This window comes from Cupressus sempervirens, chromosome 2 (genome assembly GCF_028749045.1).
Source record: "Cupressus sempervirens isolate cs-2001-9-10 chromosome 2, ASM2874904v1, whole genome shotgun sequence".
NCBI classification, from domain to species: Eukaryota; Viridiplantae; Streptophyta; class Pinopsida; order Cupressales; family Cupressaceae; genus Cupressus; species Cupressus sempervirens.
In genome coordinates this window covers 129492639-129499721 of record NC_143119.1, presented here as the reverse complement: position 1 = coordinate 129499721, position 7083 = coordinate 129492639, and positions in this window count along the sequence as shown.

The following is a 7083-nucleotide window of genomic DNA, read 5'->3' as shown; positions in this document are numbered from 1 at the left end:
GAAAATAAGATCTTGGAAGGAAAATAGTTAGAAAAAAGGTATATGAAATGGTGAAATACACATTGAAGAGTGGGGGTGAGAGCTCTAGATGTGAATTGGTTGCAAAAGAAATCAGTGTGGCTAGTTTTATTTTAGATTTCAAGGCAAATCTTTTCTACAAGTATGCAAGACATAGTCATAAGTCTCAGTGGCTGGATCAACAATTTAGAATGTGTAAGGATACATTTCCCATTGGCACTATTATATCAGTTGTTGATTTTTTTGAGAACCACACATTGCAACCTCAAAATGAGACACAATCTCAGTATTAAAACTCCACTCAAATTGCTATTTTTATCCACGTAACATATAGACATGCCCCTGATAGTGCTAAAGATAATCAAAAGATTATTAGAAAGTATCATTTTTATATGAGTGATGATATATCTCACTCTCACAAGTTTGTGCAACATTGTTTCGAGAATTATTTTGATTTCTTACAAGAGCATGCAATTGCTATGGATATACATATCATTTGGTTAGATAATTGTACAAGTCAATTCAGGAATGCTCGCATGTTTTATTGGTTGTGTAGGATACATGTAGAGAGGAGGTTGCCTCATATTTGGAGATTTTTTGAGTCCAAATATGGGAAAGGGGAACATGGTGGAGCAGGGGCATGTGTGAAGAGGGCTCTAGTTAAGGAGAAATTGAAGAGTTCAGTAGTTGAGCTTCTTGATGCTCGTAGCATTGTTGATTGGTGTAATTTAGCATTATCACAGGGGGGGACTCTTGATTCAATGGTACGCAAGTTCTTTTGGTTGGTCAAGGAAGGTGTCTAATCAATATAAAACCTTTTTAGTTGTAGGATTGGACATCCCTTACTACCAAAATACTATGTTGATTTTCATTAAATGTCAATTCGGGAGCGTGGACTTGAGATGATGTCTGCAGAGTATATGCTCTAGTTTTTGCTAAAAGTCACTACTACCTTGAATGCAATAACCATTAATAAAATCTATTTTATCCAAAGGAAAGACAACTATCAAATACTTGGAAGGAAATTCTAATTATTTAACCATACATCTATGCACCTACTATTGCAGGATTAATGACTGGTTCTATTTCTAGTGGTTGCAGGAACAATAATTCTAATCTTAACTTAGAAAACTAAGTCTAACTCCTACTTACTAAAGTAAACTCCACCTTCTGCGTGGGCCCCCATGGAAGAATGAAGGGAAGACAAGCTCAAATAAAAGTGTAGAAACTCAACAAAGGCATGTATTCATTCAAATATGTAGTTTTACAATAACTCAGGAAGAACAACAAGATGTCTCTCGACTTTGTCTGTCTACTCGCTACTTAACCTTATAGATATAGATGAGGTCTTATTTAAAATGAAGGAAGAACAAAAAACTCCTAAAACTACGACTTCGTCATGAAAGAAAGTCAGTTACAACTTAAGACTGCAAACATGCAATTTGCAAAGAAATTAATTATCCCTTAAATTCCTCAGAAATATAGATAATAGTAAATTCTAGATCTACTCTTTTATCTATCTTTAAACAGCTTCTAGGAATCTAGGTATCGTACGTTGCATGTTTAACTGATCGCTTTGATGCTTGCTTCCTTTCTTAGCCACTTTATCAGGTCCCACTTTGCTATTCATTAAAATAGGTCCCTTCTGACTTTACCACCAAGTCTTCCAGGTACAATGGTGTCATAACACTTCTCTTTAATACCATCAATGTCTTAGTGCTATTCCCTCGCAGTTTGTTTTTTATTAACTCCCGCTCAGCTTGTATCCCTATGATCAACATTTAATACACACAAGACTTCTCGCAAACATTTATTTTCATTTATTAGTTTATAAAGAAAAGTCATTAATTATTCAACTAACAATTTTTGCAATCTCTTCAGCTACAAGAAGATCTACCCATATCAAACATTCATGAAGAAAGATTTTTACCACAAAATGAACCCCTTTTTAGATATAATTCCTATTATCATTTTATGCCCTATGTCCATACTTTATACATCAAAAATTCAAAAACATTTATACTAAAAGATGATAAAGTTCAGTATGTTATAGACAAATGTTCACAAAAAGGGCTAATAAGACTTCTATTTCTTCATGTCATCAGAAGGGTCCATAGGCGATAGATCAAATTGTGCTATAGTGAGAGACTCATCAAAAATGCATTGATTCTGGAGCTCTAATTCTAGTACATAGACCATTTGGACACAACAACTAACTTTCTTTTGTCCTACTTGTTTTCAGTGTGATTGGGATCATTGTGAGTCAAGTGAATGGGTGAACACATGAGCTTCACATTATCTTACTCCGTTGTCTATCATACCCTCTATCAAAAATGATGACATGGAAAGTTCGCTTGAGCATAACCATCTATTAGATCTTCTTCAGCCAGGACATGTCTTTGCATTGGTTGCACCGAAAGGGAATGATGAGAAATCTGATTATTGGTTAGCACATTGTGTAAGAGGTAAACAAAAACTTGCATAATCGATCATAGATGGTGATGGATTCACATATCCTACTGGTTCAGTGGTTGTTGTTGGAACATGGCTACAGACATACATACTTAGAAAGAATGGAATTCCTACATTTGAAGGCTATCAGAAGCACAAAATAATTCTCATACATTCGCATCTTATTATTGCAAAAAATGTAAAGTTGTTGAAGCATCAATGAAGACCAAAAGTAAAAGAACTTTTTACTATTACTAATATTGATCATGAAGCCCTATTGGAGACCATCAAATAGAGAGAAGACCCTATTGGAACACTCAACTAGGTATATTTACTTATGTTATTTTCTTCATAATGATTCAATGAACAAATGATTATCTTGTTTAATACAATAAGTTACTAATATTTTTTATGATATTGGAATGTAGGTACATCATGAAGAGGAAGGGGGTGGGGTGTTGGGGAGAATTTTTAAGATTTATGATGTATTATGATGTAAAATGTGAAATTTTTTATATATGATTTTTGTAATAATGAAAAAGATAGGTTAAATTAATTACATATCCTAATTTGTATTTTGGTAGGTTCTTTTTAAGGAATTATAAGAGGAAGATATTGAACAAGTTCTTGCAAATCATATTTGCATGTGATACAAGGCTATGAGGACAATTTTAAGAGCATTTATAGCTATATGAGTATTGAAGCAAGGAGACAATGAAAGATAATTGCTTGTGGATATCTTATTACAAGTTTGGCTTTTTTCTTATTTGACATTGAGCTGACATTATGATTATTAAAACCATTTTTATCAAACTAATCAAATAAGACAAATCTAGAAAATATGGATGAATGATTAGAATACTTGATTCCTTAAAAAACAATTTGGAGAAAGTGTCAATAAGTTTGAATACTCATTCATAATGAGGCATTGAAACAAGAAGTGATTTTATGATGCTAATATTGTGTAATCCTTTTACTACAAGTCTTATCAATGCATTTCATTTCTTTTTATGGTGTGAGGTTTCCATCTCTAGGTTATTATAAACAAAGACTTGTGGTGTAAGAAGAGTGAAGGGTGGAAGAAATAGTTGATTTGGATAATGTTTTTCTATATCTAGGGAATGCTAGGGTGGTTCTGTTACACTTTATTAAAGTTGGTTGTTATAGTTCAAGTCAAATTTTTAGTTCTATATATTATATAGGCTCTAATTGTGTGACAACAACCATGTAAACTTATTGAAACACTTGTGTGCTTTGCTACATTTATCTAATCTATTTGTATAAACTCAAAGTATTGTTGTCCATATATATCCATTGTATATTTTACTCATTATTTTATTCTAATAATGTGATCTTGTATATTGTCAAAGTTAAACCCTTGTCTTTTTTTTTTCTTTACCTATCTATGACAAGTTCTTGCATACATGTGTTCTTTAGGTTTTCATGAATATATATTGCTCAAATTCTACAATGGCCAAATACAAAGTGAGCCTACAAGTCACCCAAATTCCAAATTTACAACTCTAAGAAAAACATTGCAGTGGGACCCAAAGTCCCTAGGGAATAGGTCAACCCGTGTCATCCTATTTTGGAATAGTTGGACATAGGTTAACCTATTCTAGACTTAGTCAACATAGGTTAACATATCCCAAAAAGAGAAGACAATGAATTATGATAATAACATTGAAAAATTAATCCTTATTGGTTATTATGACTCTAGTAAAGCCTATTGGTTGTATGATCCTAAGGGTGGTGAATTAACATCTCTAAAGTTATGTCAAATTAAAATAAGTGTTCCACCTTTCAACCTTTTTCCATGTTGATTTATTAGAAGAGAAAGATGGTAGTGACACATCATCATGATTACCCAAAAATGTTGAGCTAGAATTCAAAATTCCTATTAAATTTATGTACAAAAAAGGAAAGATATTAACGCACCAAAATTAGGCTTAATGTACACTCCACAATTGAAAATTATTATCCAAAGGTAACACTTGTAGCAAGCTTGAAAACTAACCTACTCTACTCTAACCAGTAACAAGACAAATGCTAAATAAATTCATTCAATGGTTGGCTAAAATAGTTGACTTTATTCTTAAAAGTGCCATGATTAACATGCTTAAAGGAAAATACAAAAATATGGATAAACGAAAAATATTGAATTGTTTGATGCAACATCTATTGAGGAATGAAAATGGTGTGACTTAATTCACATTGTTGATTGAAAGTATCAACATTTGGTACTGAATCAACATGTTGCATTTGATCATCTCCATAATCATCTTCATCTTCAAGTGCTAGTTTGAATGGTGACTCCTCCCTTAACTTGAGCTAGGGAAAATACCTGATTGCATAGCCCCTTGAAAGGACAAACTTTAAGCTTGATTTTTTGGTTTCTATAGTATTTCTCCTTTTTTTTGTTTCATCATGGTTACCATGCATTATTAAAACCATGCCAACTCTTCCTCCATGGTCAAGGAGCCCCCTCCTTTTGTTAAGATAGCTCAAAGTTCATAAAAACTATCAACCTGGTGAATGCTCTTGAGAAATGGATCCATCTTGCATTCATGCTTAGAATCATTAGGAAAAATTCATATACTCTAAATTTTTAGTAGCCAAGTTCTCACAAAAAACTTTTACAATACTATAAAAATAATCTTCTAAGCTTTGGTTAGCTACCATCTCATTCATATATTTTATCTTGGCATCAAATCATCATGGCCATTAGCTCCAAATGGGTGGGTAAATCCTAGTGACACCCTTGTTCTAGCCATGGAGACCCTCCATCATCTTTGGCCACCCCGTACTGAATAGTCTCCAAGGTGCTCTAAGTGCATTTTGAGGTTGATCTTCCAAGGGTCTTAACTCATAGCTCATGAGGGCTATCAATGAAACATCAAATTCTATAGGACAGTGATGCCAAGGCCTAAAATAACCTATCTCATTTTTGAGAGATCACATTCCATTTGGATTTGGCACATCAATCTCGCTCGATGCCAAAACTCGTAGTGTGCCTCAATTCATAGGTGCACCACAGCGTAACTTTGAAACTATTGATCTTGACATCAAATTGTTAGTGCCATTAGCTCTGGATGGGTGGGCGAAATCTAGTAACATCCTTGTTCCAACCATGGAGACCCTCCATTATTTGCGGCCACCCTGTACCAAGTAGTCTCCAAGGTGCTCTAAGTGCATTTTGAGGTCAATCTTCCGAGGGTCATAAATCGGAGCTCATCAGGGCTATCGATGAAACAAAAAATTCAACAAGACGGTGATGCCAAGACTTAAAATAACCTATCTCATTTTTGAGAGATCACATTCTGTTTTGATTCAGCATAGCAATCTCACTCGATGCCAAAACTCACAGTGTGCCTTAGTTCATAGGTGCACCATAGCGTAACTTTGAAACTGTTGATCTTGGCATTGAATCGTCAGTGCCATTAGCTCTAGATGGCTGGTGAACCATAGTGACACCCTTATTCTGACCATGGAGACCCTCCATCATCCATGGCCATCCCATACTGAGTAGTCTTCAAGGTGCTCTAAGTGCATTTTGAGGTCAATTTTTTGAGGGTCATAACTCGAAGCTCGTGAGGGCTATCGATGAAACATCAAATTCTAAAATAAGGTGATGTTGAGGCCTAAAATAACCTATCTCATTTTTGAGAGATCACATTCTATTTGGATTTAGCATAGTGATCTCACTCAATGCCAAAACTCGCAGTGTGCCTTAGTACATAGGTGCACTACAATGTAACTTTGAAACCATTGATCTTGGCATCGAATCGCCAGTGCCATTAGCTTTGGATGAGTGGTTGAACCCTATTGACACCCTTATTCTAGCTATGGAGACCATCATCATCTGCGACAACCTCATACCATGTAGTCTCCAAAGTGCTCTAAGTGCATTTCGAGGTCGATCTTCTGAGGGTTCCAACTTGGAGCTCATGAGGGCTATTGATGAAATATTGAATTCTATAGGATAGTGATGCCAAGGCCTAAAATAACCTATCTCATTTTTGAGAGATCACATTCTGTTTAGATTCAACACAATGATCTCACTTGATGCCAAAACTCACAATGTGCCTCATTTCATAAGTGTACCACAGCATAAATTTGAAACCGCTGATCTTGGCATCGAATTATCAATTCCATTAGCTTTAGATGGGTGGGTGAACCCTAGTGGCACCCTTTTTTGGGCCACAAAGACCTTCCATCATCCGCGGGTAGCCTGTATCGGGTAGTCTCCAAGGTGCTCTAAGCGCATTTCGAGGTTGATCTTCAGAGAATTGTAGCTCAAAGTTCATGAGGGCTATCAATAGAATGATGAATTCTATAGAATAGTGATTCCAAGGCCTAAAATAAACTATCTCATTTTTTAGAGATCACATTCCATTTGGATTCGGCACAGTGATCTCACTCGATGCCAAAACTCGCAGTATGCCTCAGTTCATAGGTGCACCATAACGTAACTTTAAAACCACTGATCTTGGCATCAAACCATCAGTACCATTAGCTTCGTATGGGCGGGTGAACCCTAGTGACACTCTTTTTTTGGCCATAGAGGGCCTCCATCATCTACGGCCACCCTGTACTGAGTAGTCTCCAAAGTGC